Source organism: Vigna radiata, unplaced genomic scaffold, assembly GCF_000741045.1.
Source record: "Vigna radiata var. radiata cultivar VC1973A unplaced genomic scaffold, Vradiata_ver6 scaffold_222, whole genome shotgun sequence".
Taxonomy (NCBI): Eukaryota; Viridiplantae; Streptophyta; class Magnoliopsida; order Fabales; family Fabaceae; genus Vigna; species Vigna radiata.
In genome coordinates, this window is record NW_014543247.1 from 371,725 (window position 1) to 387,551 (window position 15,827).

Here is a 15,827-nt window from a genome sequence, read left to right on the forward strand (position 1 = left end):
GCAAGTTCTTTAATATGTTCATCTTCAAGAGAACTATTAGGTAACTGATGGCAATCCCTAAAAGAACTTTCCATCCAAAGAAGCATCAACTACACTAAGACTATGAAAGGGAAGTTGATTAAGAACTTAATCTTTTCTTTCTAAAGTCTTAGCATGTTTCTCTTTACTAAATAACTTTACATTGTTTTTGTAGGTCATTAATAAAGAGGAGAAAGCATGTACATACAACCAAGGAAGGCTGCCAAGGATGAAAACCAAGGAACCAAAAGGAAGCAGGTTGGCGCCCCAGCCCCCCCTAAAAGGGGCGCCCAAGCGCCAGAATTGCAGAGTCTTCTTCTTCACTCGGATTGCTGACATGGCAAGTTGTGCCTTGCGTCCCAAGCCTCCTAGGCTGCGTAGCTTCCTCAGCACGCCTCTTTTACACTAGCAGAAGCTTGCTTAGCACGTTTTGAGACACTCCTTCATCTATAAAAGGAAGACTCCTTCCATTGTAAAATCCAACTTTGAATTGATAATGAAATGCTGTTGGGATTTCAGAGTTCAACTTGTTTGTGCCTATTCTGCACCTTCTCCTCTAGCTTCCTTCCCTCTTGGAAGGCTTTTGGAGCTTGAGATACCTTCAACACTCTTCACACCTTCATTGAATCACTCATCAAACACTTACCGTGCATAACTTCCATCCTCCAAAGTTCATAAGTCCGCTGCCAATTCTGGTTTAGGAAGCTGTTCGTGCTTGATATACGAAGTAGTTTCCATCATTCGGCATCAAGAGCCAGCTGTTCCAGCCACGCATCAAGAGCTAAGTGATAGCTTTACTTCATTCGGTCATGTATTGTTCCATTCGTTCAAATTTTTCTTTTTCAATCTTTGCTTCGGTTTATTCTGCTGTCCTGTGAATGTTTGATCCATTTCACTGTTCTATAGCTTTTATTTCTTCATTTTAATCGATGCTTCCTTTAAATTTTCTTTCAATTCAGCTTGATTCTCATTTCAATTTGTCTCGGTCATGTGTACTGTTATGGCATTGCTTTTGCTGTTCATATAGTAATTCCATTCCAGCTTTCAATTTTTTTCGTTTTGATTGAGGCATGTGCGTTGCTAGCTATCTGTTAATCATAAAAAGCACTGCTATCGTGTTTAGCTTGGATAATTTCAGCTGACAGCTTTACACTCTGAATTTTCGTTCCAAATTCTGCATCGCATTCCTTTTTCTCGGGTTGATCATGTGTGTGCTGCTTAGATCCACATTTCTGTTGTTTTAAGCTTTGTTCAAGACTGTGTTATGATTGTGAATGTGTCCAGAATGATTATAATTCATATGAATCACAAATGAGCAAAGTGAGTGATTGAGTTCTGCATAATTTGGTATAACTTCATTCTGTCCAGTTTTTCGTATTCTGCACCTATGAACAACTTTGCTTCATGTGTTTGATCAATTATCAACTGATTATAACCTTTGTTAAGTGCCTAATCCAAATTTGAGTGGTTCAGTTGTGAAAATTTTCATTTTGCACTGTTCATATTGTCACGGTTTGTGTATTCAAGCAGCTTTAGCACCGTGCTGCTGTGTCCTTGATTGTGTCTTAGGGCATTTTTAATTCTCCTAGCTCATCTTTTCTAAGCTAGATCTAGTATATAGGACCATTCTTATATGTTGTTTGATCCAACCAGCATTGATTCTATGCCATTTTTCAAATCTGATGCAAATTTCATGTGTTTTTTCTGCATTTCAAGCAACTGAGGCAGTGATTTGGTGAGTTTACATGTTTTTGTGCATCTTCTCTGTTTGAAAAAGTTTATTTGGACATTTTAAACTTGTTCCAAGTGTCTATTTGGCCATCCACCAGTCCAGCCACTAAATCACAGTTTCACTTCCATTTTAGATTGAAATTTGCAAGTGCACCTGTCATATTTTGCTGCAGTCAATTTCTTTGCTGCCTAGGTGTTTGTACACTTCCATTTTGTTGATATGAAGTTAATTGAAGTGTCATTTGAGTCTTGTAGCCACTGCCACTGAATTCACCCACGGGATTGCCCATTTTTCTGGCCATTTCCTTAGCTTTGGTGCAGTTTTATTCTTTTAATTCTGCATAAACCGTAACTGCAATTGTGCAATTGAGTTGCTGCATGTTTCAGTGCTGTTCCACTATTTGTACCAGTCTATTTGGGGATTTGAAAGTTGTCTTTACTGTACATTTGGTCACTTTTACCAGATTTTGCAAATTCATGTTTCTACACCATCATAGTTGCTGGAAAGTGGAACTACACCACTGATTTTCAGCTGCCAACTCTTTGCTTGCTGTTTAAGTGTTTGATCATCTTTTATTTGATGAAATAAGTTTGCTGGAAGCCTCAATTACACCTTAAATACATTACCATTCATTTTCACCACTGCTGTATTCATTTTTAACCATTTTAGTGCAGATTTTGCCTCATGTGCTTGCTGTTTGCACTTTCTCCAGCCATAAAATTCAATTCTGGATTGGCAAAAGCTGGTTTCAAGTTTCCACATGCTATTATATGATTAAATAAGTCTAAAACATCAACAAAAAGCAAAAGAAAACCAAACAATTCAGTTTTGACCATCCAAACCGAAAATACCCGAAATTCTGCACTTCATTGAGGACTTTTATCAAACAGTTTCATCTTTTCATCAAACACTTTTGCTGCACCTGTTTTAATTCAATTTTTGAGTCTTTCATTGATTTTATAATCGGTTCTAGACCCTATCCTAGGTTCCTTTTGAGTGATACCTTTTATTCCAGCTGTATCTCTCTTGAATTCATCATTTTTGGCTTCCATACTATACTTGAAATCTGGTTTGCTTAATTAATTTCTGGTGCAGCAGCTGTTTTCATTCTTCACGGTTTTGGTGTGTTTGGCAGTGGTGTGTCACTTCTGTTGAGGTGCTCCAGCTCCAGAAATTTCTCTTCAAGAGGGTAGCATCCTAGGAAGTGGAGAGTTTGTAGAATTGGATACAAAGGTTGTTCTCCAAGCTGCAGTTTTGTTTCAGCAATCAGCAGCATTTCTCCATTCTTCACCCCACACTTTTCAAACACTTTGGAGCTATACAACATCAAGCTTTAGTAGATTCTCATTGTATACATATTGTTGCTCATTTTATTACTTTTAAAGCCTTGTATCACGGAACCTTTGAAGTTTAATTTTCTTTACTTCATACTTCAAGTACCTTGGGAAAATGCTTTTCAAGCAATTCCAAGTCTACTAAGCAACATTGTAATAGTTAGTTTCCACCTCTTAGTGTGAAAGTGTGTCAAGGGGCTACAAGTGTCACTTGCACTTTCACATAAGGCCGTTTATCATTGTCTTCCATTGTCATTCATTTACTTTCCTTGCTTGATTGATTTTTATGTTTTAAGTCTCTGTGATACTTAGGAGTGTGTTTCATTTAGTTAAACCTTCGTTTGGTTTCTAGGAGCATAACATCTTTGCATTCCAAAAGGTTTTGAAAGACTTCTATCTAGAAACTTGGGTGAGAAACGTCAGGAGACACTCTGGCCAAGGAAGGACAAGGTTTCTAAGCTTGTCCATTGTGACTCACCTCTCCTTCCTGGGAGTTATTCGGTTTCTTCACCTTTAGATTCTCTATAGAAGTCATTCACAAAAAATAAGAAAATCTTCTTTTCAAAAGTTTTGATTCATACTTGTGCAAGGCTTTCAAATATTTGTGAAAACACTTTCTCTACTTCACGAGCATGAGTCATTCTAGTGTTCAAGGTAATGTCACTCAAGATCAGGAGAACATAGAGTTCCAAGAAGAGCTCAATAGAACCAAGGCTGAGTTGACTGAACTGAGACAAACGGTCGCCAATCTTACTCTTAATTAGCGAGGGCACACACAAGGGGATCACTCTCATAGGCAAAATCATGATCATGATGATCATTCCCAACATAGTGATCACCATACTTACCAACCTTATGATCACTATCAATGCCCTCCTAGGCGTCATCATAACCATAGAGACCATCATGTGGAACCTAAGCTTGACCTTCCCCCTTTCTATGGTAGAGATAATGTTGAAGAATACTTTGAGTGGGAGATGAAGGTTGAACAAATTTTTGAGTGCTACAACATATATGATAGGAGGAGAGTGACCTTAGCCACCTTGACCTTTCAAGGTGCAACCCTTTATTGGTGGACATCCATCATAAGAGATCAAAGTATGCATGGCGATTACACTATTCAATATTGGAATGAATTAAAAGCAACCTTGCATCGCATACATGTTCTAGCCTATTATGCTAGAGAAGTCATCGACAAGCTCCATCGACTTCAACAAAGAAACATGAGTGTTGAAGAATATAGACAAAAATTAGAGTTACTCATGTTGAGAGTGGGGATAAAGGAAGAAGATAGATTCACCATAGCTAGGTTTCAGAGTGGATTAAACTATGAGATTAGAGATAAGGTAGAACTCTTACCTTACTTAGATATAAATGACTTTGTCCAGCTATGTGTGAGAGTGGAAGAACAACTTAGAAGAAAAGCTTCCACTAAAAGGAATTACCCTAACACCTCCGAGTACAAGACAGATTCTAAGAGGGAGGGTAGTCCAATGAGGTATGACAAACCTCAAGGAAAGGAGAAAGAGAAAGTGAGAGGTAAAGAAAAAGAGAAAGAACAAGAAAGGAATACCTCTCACAAAGAATCTTCAAAAGAAACAAGGGGTAGAGAGACTGGATGTTTTAAGTGTGGAGAGAGAGGACATTATTCTTCTGAGTGTCCTCACAAAAGATTTACTTATCTCTTGGACCACCAAAGAGAAAATGAAGATTCTTCTAGTGATTTAGATACTTCCATATCTGAGGAAGAAGCCTTACCTTGTGAAGGTGAGTTATTGTTGGTTAGAAGACTTCTTGGAAGTCAAACCAAAGAACTAGAACAATCTCAAAGGGAGAACCAATTCCGCACAAGATGCAAAATCTTTGAAAACACTTGTTCATTGATTGTGGATAGTGGTTCTTCTAGCAATTGTTGTAGTTCTAGAGTGGTGACCAAATTAGCCTTACCTACTATTTCTCATCGAAAGCCTTATAAACTTCAGTGGATCACAGAGGATGAAGAAATAATAGTCAACACACAAGTACTCATTCCAATATCCATTGGCAAATATAAAGAATAAAGAACATGTTTTATGTGATGTTGTTCCAATGGATGTTGGACATGTTTTACTTGGTAGGCCATGGCAATATGATCATAGTTTCACTCATGATGGCTATACCAACAAAATAACTTTCCTCCATAAAGGAAATAAAATCACTTTGATTCCTCTTACACCTGAACAAGTGAAAGAGGATGAGATAAAAATCAAAGAAAAAATTGAAAAAGAAAGAAAACAAGAAATTAGGTTGGACAAGCAACCTTCTCAAGAAAAGAAGAAGGAGACAAAGGTATGCATGATATTAACTCCTTCCTTAGCAGGTAAATACCTTTACCTTTCTTCTTTTCAAAAACATCTCTTTGATTCTTCATTTCATCATGGGGAATGTTCCAAAGAAAGTAAAATCAAAATGGCCAAGACTTCTTCTAATCACATTTTTGTCACAAGGCCTTCATTTCATATTCTTCTTTTTGCATATCTCTTATTCATCATGCTCATTTTTCCTATCTTTTGTAGATATATCTTTGACCCAGGAGGACAATAAAGACCAAAGTTGTGTTTCTTCTTTCTTCCCGATTTGAGGAAAATTGTTTTTAAAGAGGGAGGGAATGATGGCAACCCCTAAAGGGACTTCCCATCCAAAGAAGCATCAACTACACTAAGACTATGAAAGGGAAGTTGATTAAGAACTTAATCTTTTCTTTCTAAAGTCTTACCATGTTTCTCTTTACTAAATAACTTTACATGGTTTTTGCAGGTCATTAATAAAGAGGAGAAAGCATGTACATACAACCAAGGAAGGCTGCCAAGGATGAAAACCAAGGAACCAAAAGGAAGCAGGTTGGCGCCCCAGCCACCCCTAAAAGGGGCGCCCAAGCGCCAGAATTGCAGAGTCTTCTTCTTCACTCGGATTATTGACATGGCAAGTTGTGCCTTGCGTCCCAAGCCTCCTAGGTTGTGTAGCTTCCTCAGCACGCCTCTTTTACACTAGCAGAAGCTTGCTTAGCACGTTTTGAGTCACTCCTTCATCTAAAAAAGGAAGACTCCTTCCATTGTAAAATCCAACTTTGAATTGATAATGAAATGCTGTTGAGATTTCTCCAGACATTACTTTCAGAGTTCAACTTGTTTGTGCCTATTCTGCACCTTCTCCTCTAGCTTCCTTCCTTTTTGGAAGACTTTCAGAGCTTGAGATACCTTAAACACTCTTCACACCTTCATTGAATCACTCATCAAACACTTACCGTGCATAGCTTTCATCCTCCAAAGTTCATCAGTCCGCTGCAAATTCTGGTTTGGGAAGCTGTTCGTGCTTGATATACGAAGTAGCTTCCATCAGTAACCTTGTGATCAAGTTTTGAAGGTTCATGTCACAGGCAAAGGATGATAAGGAAAAGGGACCAGGTACATTTCATCTTTTCTTCTCGTTGTGAGTCCAAACACCTCACTCATGTTCAATTCTTCACTTGTGATTCTACTGTGAAGTTTCCAATCAAAGTCATACAACAACATTGCAAGGCCAAGTTCAAATAGAAGGGTTGTGCGAGAGAAAGGGTTGTGCGACCCCATTCACCAAACTTACTACTGTCATTCGCCATTTGTTTCACTACAATTGTTGTTTCGAAGCATAGTTGAAGGCCTAAACCACTATTAACGTGGGTTTTGAGGGGACTATGCCAGAGAGAGGGTTATGCGACATCGTTCATCGAACCTCAAACCATTGTTCACCGAACCTGCAACCGTTGTTTGTTGTTCACCATTCGTTTCACTCAATCGCCATCGTTGAAGGTCCAAACCATCATTGACGTGGGTTATGTAAGTTCCCACGGTTCGTTTCAGTTTGGCTTTGTATTTGTTGTTCGGTTTTTTTGACTTGTTTTCAAATTTTTTCAATTTTTTTTTTATCATTTTAGGTTGTTCTATATTTTGTGTTTTTCTTATTTTGGAGTCCTAATTTTGTGTATTGTAGGTATTGTTGTAATGGAGGAAGTTGGTGAATAAAGTGAACTTTGTTATGGCAATAAGGAGGTATGTGAGGTTATACTATATTTCGAAAAAGTTCAGTTTTTTTTTTGATTTAAATAGAAACTATATTTTTGTATGCAGTTTGTTTTTAGACACTCTTTCAACACCAAGTTCATAGGTGGTTTGGACCAAAAGTTTGTTTTTGGACACTCCTTATTTTTGTATTTTCAATATGACACAATTACTTACATTGTTTTCACCTTGCTTTCACATTATTGTCCAATGGAATCCATTGTTGTCAAATGAAACATTGTACAAAAGATATGTCAAAATAACCCAACAACCCTAAAATGATTATGCGTATAAAACAAATTCAAACTTTATACCAAAAAATCTGGTCAACTCAAAATGATAAAGAAAAATGAAAATTTTGAAAACAAGTCTAGATAACTAAACAACAATAACAAAGCAAAACCGAAACGAACTATGGTAACTTACAAAACCCACATCAATGGTAGTTTGAGCCTTTAACGATGCTTCAAAACAGGGAAAGCTAAACGACGGTTGCAGGTTCGATAAACGGGGATTGGAGGTTCGGTGAACGACATCGCACAACCCTCTCCCGCACAGGCCCTCAAAACCCACGTAAATGGTGGTTTAGGCCTTCAACGATGCCTCGAAACGACGACTATAGCGAAACGATCGACGAAGGGTGGTTTATTTCTCTTGGTATACCCATTTTCTTTCTTTCACAACTCTTCCATTGACATGTCTTACATGTTTAATTTATACATGAGGATGTGCATAAGTTTAAAATATGATGACAAGAAACAACACATTTTGTTCATGAATGCTAAAATGATGAAGACCAGAAAAGTTAAAATTTTTTTTAACATCCACAAAGCAAACTCGAAAGGAACATCTTAAGAAGATATAGGAAAAAGAACTGAAAAGTAGAAGACTAATTCAGTTGTGGAAACATTGAAGAAGAGAAGCATATTAGAGTTCAAATCTCTCGAGAATTTAAAGGGTTAATAGACACTATTGGTATCATAATAATTCTTCACACACACCACCATGGTTTTCTCTTTCTTTCTCTTGTGTTCCCACTTTCTTTCTTTCACAACTCTTCAATTGACGTGCCTTACATGTGTTTATTTATACATGAGGATGTGCATAAGTTCAAAATATGATGACAAGAAGAAAAAAAAACATTTTGTTCATGAATTTAAAAATGATGATGACCAAAAAAGTTAACATTCTTAATACAGAAATTTACAATTAACAACGTTTGAATTAAATTCTTATTTTATCAATCTATTTTGACATACTATAAATATATGACTTTTTCGGTACTAAATAATTAAAAATAATTTTAGTTATACATTTAAAAGTATAGTTTGAAAAATTTAATTTTATGCTAATTTGCTTTGCTTCTTCATTTACTATATTTAAGACCAGCCATATTATGTTATAGGTCTAATAAATTTGACCATTTCAGTCATGGATCCTAAAAGAATTTTATTAATGAAAACCTAAAACTTAAATTACCTTATAAGCTTCTTTCACCTTCAACATTTTTGAAATGGTGAAGGAGATTATGAGATGAGAAATTGGAAAATCGAAAGAGAAGGAAAAATGGACATACGTAGAGGACTAATTTAGTCATGGAAAGATGTGTAATGTCAATGATCCTTCTGTCCCTTTATATACACATCACATTTGCCTAATATATGTTGTTGTAAGAGAGAAAGTTGTGCGACGCCGTTCACCAAACCTACAACCGTCGTTTTTCATTCATTTCATTATCGTTGAAGGCTAAAACTACTAGTGACGTGGGTTTTGAATGAGTTGTTGTGCCAGTGAGAAGGTTGTGCGACGTCGTTCACCGAACTTTGTCATGGCATGAAAGAGGTATGTGGGGGTTATACTATATTTCAAAAAAGTTTGTTTTTTTTTTTGGATTTAAATAAAAACTATATTTTTGTCTGCAGTTTGCTTTTAGACACTTCTACAACACCAAGTTCATAGGTGGTTTGGACGAACAATTTGTGTTTAGACACTCCTTATTTTTGTATGTTCAACATGACAAAATTACTTACTTTGTTTTCACCTTGTTTTTCAATGGAATCTATCGTTGTCAAAAGAAACATTGTATAAAATAAATGCCAGAATAACCCAACAAATACAAAATTAATGTGTGTGTCAAAATATTGAAACTTTATACCAAAAAATCAGGATAACCCAAAATGATAAAGAAAAATGAAAAAATTGAAAAAAAAAGTCAAAGTAACTAAACAACAATAACAAAGTAAAACTGGATTCAATGGCGTGAACTTATAAAATCCATGTCAATGGTAGTTTGGGCCTTCAATGATGCTTGGAAATGGCGGTTGAGCAAAATGAACAACGAACGACAAATGACGGTTACAGGTACAAGGAACAGTGGTTGAAGGTTCAGTGAACGACATCGCACAACTCTCTCTCGCACAAGCCCTCAAAACCTATGTCAATGGTGGTTTAGGCCTTCAACAATGCTTCGAAGCGGTGGTTGTAACGAAACAAACAGTGAACGATAGTTGCAAGTTCAATGAACAACATCGCACAACACTATCTCTCGCACAACCTCCTCTTTCGAAATAAGGATATTTCTTTTGAAGGAAGAAAAAGAGGACAAATCATAAGATTAAATAAAAACCTTAAAAATAATTATTTTAACTAACATCAAAAAATTCCTAACACCAATACATAGAGAAATCACTTTTTTTATCAGAAAGAGCACGTAAGTTCATAATAGACACTAAGAAGGTGGCAATGGCAGGTGAAAACAGAAGAATAGGGAGTGCTAGTTCTTGAGCAGTTTGTGTAGTAAAAGTCAAGCAAAAATCAGAAACCAAGCTTGTAACTGGAGGTATAAGGCCAACAATGGCATAATCATTGAGTTTAGTAAGAAGTTCACGGAAGGGTAGGAGAGAGTTCTCTCTCACAGATTTACCAAGGGATAGTGGGTCCTGAGTGACATTAGTACCAACATCTGTAGAGGAAGACCATCTGGGATTGTCTCAAAATGAAAATCTGGGAGAACATGAAGGGCCTTAAGAGCCCTTGAATTGAGCAAGCGTTTGTAGTTGTATTCAGTGTGGACAAAGGTAATGTGAAAGCCTTTGAGATGAAGTAACTTTGCTAGTCTGAGGAAAGGGTTGATATGGCCTTGAACTGGAAATGGGATCAACACTACGTGTGGCTTTTTCTTTGCAGGGTTACTCATTTGTATTTTTTTCTTCTAGTAATGAAGAGTGTTTTGGAGAATGAGATCCAAAGCTTGGGGATTTAACAGGGAGTAACCAATCTTTGTGTTCAGCACACGGAACAACCAAATGTAGGAGAATTCGAAGTTTTTATAGGAGAACAGAAAATATATACACAATTAATAATAAGCTTTTAATAGAACAATACTGGTCACATGCACAACTTGTAAGATTGAGACTTGGCCACATGTTTGATTATGGAGGCACAAACCAAATTAAAAACCAAATTAAATTTTTTCCAGATTTGGAAAATTATAATGCGTTTTTTGCCTTTCGATGCAGAATTCCGGTAAATGTAAGGAAACTGAGGGTCCAAAGTAGGATCTAAGAAGCTGAGGGCTATGCTTGGTGGCTGTTTCAAGCACATTCCCAGTAACTCATGAAACCACAATAGATTTTTGGACACCAACATTCCCAGATAGGAGTAATAATAAGGCTAAAATGTGTTTTAAGTCTGAAAATTGTTGAAGAAAACTTGTTTTAGTCCATATTTTTTGAAGTTAAATAATTATAATAATATAGATGGATGGAGAGTTGGGACACAAAACCAATAATATCCTGCAAGTAGGTAGCTAGTTCTGCTGGAGAGTGGAAAAGATGAATATAAAAGAAAAGGGGGAAAATGTGATTTAAAGAGAAAGAAAGGGAAATGAGCCTTCAAAAGATAGCCATTGTTGGACCAAGAGCGGACACTACCTATGATAGAGGAATAAAAGTGTATGTAAGGAGAAATAAAGGCGGGAAGGGAAATTAAGAGGGAATGTCGGTTAGAAGTTTGTTAGAGGGAAGAAGGAGTATAAATAGTAGTAGAATAAGTGGAGAGAGTTTTTTATCAGATATTTTATTAAGAGGGAATAGAATGGACGATTTCCAGTGGAGGAAGGGAGGCTTCCTTGGGTATACTTACTTGTAATTCTGTTTTACACACTTTACAGAATTAATGAAATACATATACATTCACCACTCTGTTGTTGTATTGCACAATATGCATTATAGAGATAACAAAGGTTTCAGTTCTAAAGGAGAATTTCATGTCATTATGAGTCCAAACACCTCACTCATGTTAAATTCTTCACTTGTGATTCCACTGGGAAGTTTCCAATCAAAGTGATACAACAACATTGCAAGGACAAGTTCAAATAGAGGAGATTGTGCGAGAGAGAGGGTTATACAATGCTGTTCGGGTTTGTTAACTTATATAACTTCTTAAAGTGTACTAAATTTTAGTTGACAAAATATTTTCATATATTACAGATTTTAAATTTTAAAGCTAAGGATATGTGAATAATTTTTGATTTTTTTTTATTTTGTTATTTTAAATTAAAAATAAAAATTATTAAAATATTCTTATATTTAAAGTATGTCCTTTTTTTTTTTATAAATAAGAATGTTTCTGTCAACTAAAATTTAATACACAAGAGATTACACATGTTAAGAAGTTAGCAAACCCCTACACATAAACTTATAGAACATTTATCATAATTATTTATCTTACACCTACACTTTTCATTAAAATTTGAGGGTGAATATTCAAGCTTTAACTCTTGTTCAATCAGTAATTATTAATTTATTGTATAGAGACTTTAACCAATGAGATACTATATATTTACCTTACAATTTGTAGATATTTTTTCAGATACCTTAGTAAAATTGTTATCTCTAAGGGTATATTTTGAAGAAAGAAAAAGTTTATTGACGAAAAATAAATAAATGAAGAAATAGAACAAAAATAAACATAACTTTTTATTGTTGTTATTATTTTTAATTTACTATCATTATTATTATTAACTTAGTACTATTTTAATAGTACTATTATTACTTATGATAATATATTAATATTAATAATAGATGGAGGTGAAAATGACATCTAAGTAAATAAATTGAGAAAATAAAAATAGATAAATGAAAAATTTGAGTACGTATAAAGTAGTTTGGTTGAAGAAAAAACAGGTAAGAAATATGGTAGATTTATTTATTCCTAATTAGTTTGTATTATACACTTGTACGTACTATTTTGCATTTAAGATGGGCGATAAAAATAAAATGACAAAAGATAGAGAAATATTTAGGTTTGAGATTCCAACGTGTACAGGAAAAAGTGAATTAATAACCCGTATCCTTATATGTTATTACTAATAAATGTGCTTTGATTTTTCAAAATACTTATTTTATCATTTTAAAACAAAAAAAAATGCTATTCTTTTGTTGTATAATTTCATTTTAAAGAAAGAAAACTTTATATTAAATTAATTTTCTCATTTTTTTAAAATATTTATTTCATATGAAGAGAAATTAATCTTTTGATGCAACATATTTTTATTTATGATGAAAAAGTCTTTGACTGTTTCTTTAGTTAAAAAATATTATTTATTTTAATTTTGAAACCCTGTGTGATTCAATGATACTATCATGGAATATTTGGGAGGATATATATAGTATCATTATATATAGTATCATTTAGAACTGTCAGTTTTTTTTTAAAGTCTATGCTTGACCTACATATTAGGGGGCTTTGTTTTAAAGCTCCTGACTCCCAAAACTCCCGTGAAGTGGGTGGTGAATGATTCAGGACCGGGTTAGTTCCTATTCCAATAAAATGCGACTATTCTAGATTTTTGAAATGAAATTAATTTTAAAATGTTTAATTATAGTTTTTTTTATAACTTAACTTTTGATATTGGAAAACATTATTATATATGAGAGCTAGAAATTTGACAAGTGAAGTTGGAATGTTGTGAAGTGTAGCATATATATGTATTGGCATTGTTGACAGAAATTCTGCAATTGTTGATGTGAAGAAGACAGTGCAAAGAATGATACTAGGTTGTGTTTTTTTTTGTTGTGATTGGTGGTTGTCAAAGTGACAAGGATGCATAGAGGGCAACTCGATTCAAACCATGGTTAGATGTTCGCTGTTGTACAATAACAACAACACACTTAATTATTCTTGCTTTTAAGTTTATATCAATTAAGGAACTCTTTTACGACATGAATATTCAATTTTTAATAAATTTTTTTATATAATTTCATCTTATAAAAAATATAAAATATGAAAANTTGCACAAAATTTATATAAAAATTAGACTTTAAAATATATGCAAATTATATGTAATATGAAAAAAAAAATTAAATAAATACATGATAAAACATTAATTAACTAACTTATTAATACGACAAAAATTATAAATAACTTTAAATTATGTATAGTTCCAATCTTTTTTATTGTACTGTCGTCCATTGCCTTATATTCTATGTTCTTAAAAACAAGTTACCCTCCATAATCTAAAAAGTGAGGTGCATGACCAAAACATGGGATGGAGAAAGTAACTTCCTAGTTCAATATTCTAATAGGAACAATTTAAAGAAACTCCTAATTCTCTTTAATACTTTCTTTATGTATTTTATCATCATGAATTACGGTGATAAAATTGTAATTTAGTACTTTGTAAAACTTTCAAAAAGAAAAAAAAATCATTTCTTTTAAAATTCTTATATTTTTCTTACTGCATAATAAGTATACAATTTTATGAACAAAATTTATATATTAATCTTGTAAGTTGCAATAATAGCCACACTAAAAATGTTCTTTCTTGCGATAGTTCAATCCACTTAATTAAAAACACAAAAGTAGATGAGATAGGAAAATGTATGGAACCAATAATTTTTTAACCATTAATTTATTTTCAAATTCAAAAACAACAAAACAATTTGAAATGAAGCCCCGTATGTGACAATATTGACAGAAAAGAAGCAAAAGTGGATGATTTGTAGTATTTACAATTAAAAATGAAAAGCACTTAATTCACTTATTATCTAAATTGTGTAAATTAATACATGAATTGATGAGGAGTTGAGAGTGAGTTTAAGCACCCCATACATATTAGTGTACGTATAGTTATTTACATAATGAACTTTGTCTTGTTTTATAGAAGTAGTATTATTTATTACTTTTTACCTAGGTTCACCTGTTGATTTATTGTTTTAAGAATAATTAGATATATATATATTACAAGAAAAATCACAATTATATAAGTCAAAATCTGTATAATTTTAAAAATTCGTATATAAAATGGTGTTATATACGGATTACATACAACAAAAAATCCGTATATAATTCGATCGTAAGTAAATTTATATACGGATATATCTATATATAAATTATATACGAAAAAATCCATATATAAAATTCGTATGTAATTATATACGAAAAATCCGTATATAATTATATACGGATAAATCTGTATGTAATTATATACGAATAAATCCGTATATAAGTTTATGGCTTTATAAAAAAAATTAAATAATCTCATATCTACCTCTAATAATTAGAAATTTTATATATTTGATAAGTGTCAAATACAACTAGTAAATTAACAAAACAGAGTATCAAATTGTTAAATAATAAGATCTAATTATCTTTTAAATAGTAGTAAACTAAACTACTTATACAATTGGCTATCGGTGAAAAACTGTCTAAGAATTGCTCCACCAATGTTTGAAGTTTCATCAACTAGCCATTTATCATCAAAGTGGTGGCTCTAAACCACATGTTAGAAGTGGGTTCTAGGCCTAACTCAATCCCACAAAACCGACTTGTAAAGTGAGGTCTGCACCCCACTTATATATTATAAATTGGCCTTATCTCTAGTCGATGTGGGACTTCCAACACACCCCCCTCATGCCGAGGTATATACATCTCGAGCGTGAGACTAGATATTAATGGGTGGTCCGATAACGGCCCAATAACGGGTGGAACAATCTGCCCAACAAATATCGTTAGGATAGGCTCTAACCATAGCTGTGATACCATGTTAGAAGTGGGTTCTAGGCCTAACTCAACCCCACAAAACCGGCTTGGTAGAATGAACGAACCACATCACACACATCACTTTTATGTTTAAGCAAATATACCTAGGTTACCCGAGTACAATCATCAACAAAACTGATAAACCATTTTTTTCCATTATGTGTAGATTGCGGGGCAGGACCCCAAACATCTGTATGAATTAATGAAAAAGGAAAATCAGTTTTGTTATTGCTTAAAGGAAACACAACACGATGATTTTTTGTCAAAACACAAGTTTCACAAAAAAAAATCAGAAATATTGCATTCTTGAAATAGTGATGGAAATAATTTTTTTAAATAACCAAATGAGGGATGTCCCAACCGTTTATGCCACAACCAAATTTCTTTTTTGTTTTTATCTTGTATGTGATCATTCGCAAGACAAGTCAATCCTCTTTTATGGTTTTGTCGTGAGACATTTTCTAGATAATACAATCCTTCATTCTCTCTACCACTGGCAATCTTCTCCTTGGAATGGATGTTCTGAAAAAGACAATGGGTTGGGTAAAACAAGGCAATACAAGAATGTGATTTTGTTAACTTGCTGACGGAGATAAGATTACAGTTTAATGTAGGAACAAATAA

General features: G+C 33.9%; 1 pseudogene; it reads right to left on the bottom strand.

Moving 5' to 3' along the window:
- Positions 1-9,823: 9,823 nt before the first annotated feature.
- On the bottom strand, positions 9,824-10,356 carry LOC106753345 (annotated as a pseudogene).
- Between the last annotated feature and the right edge of the window lie 5,471 nt (positions 10,357-15,827).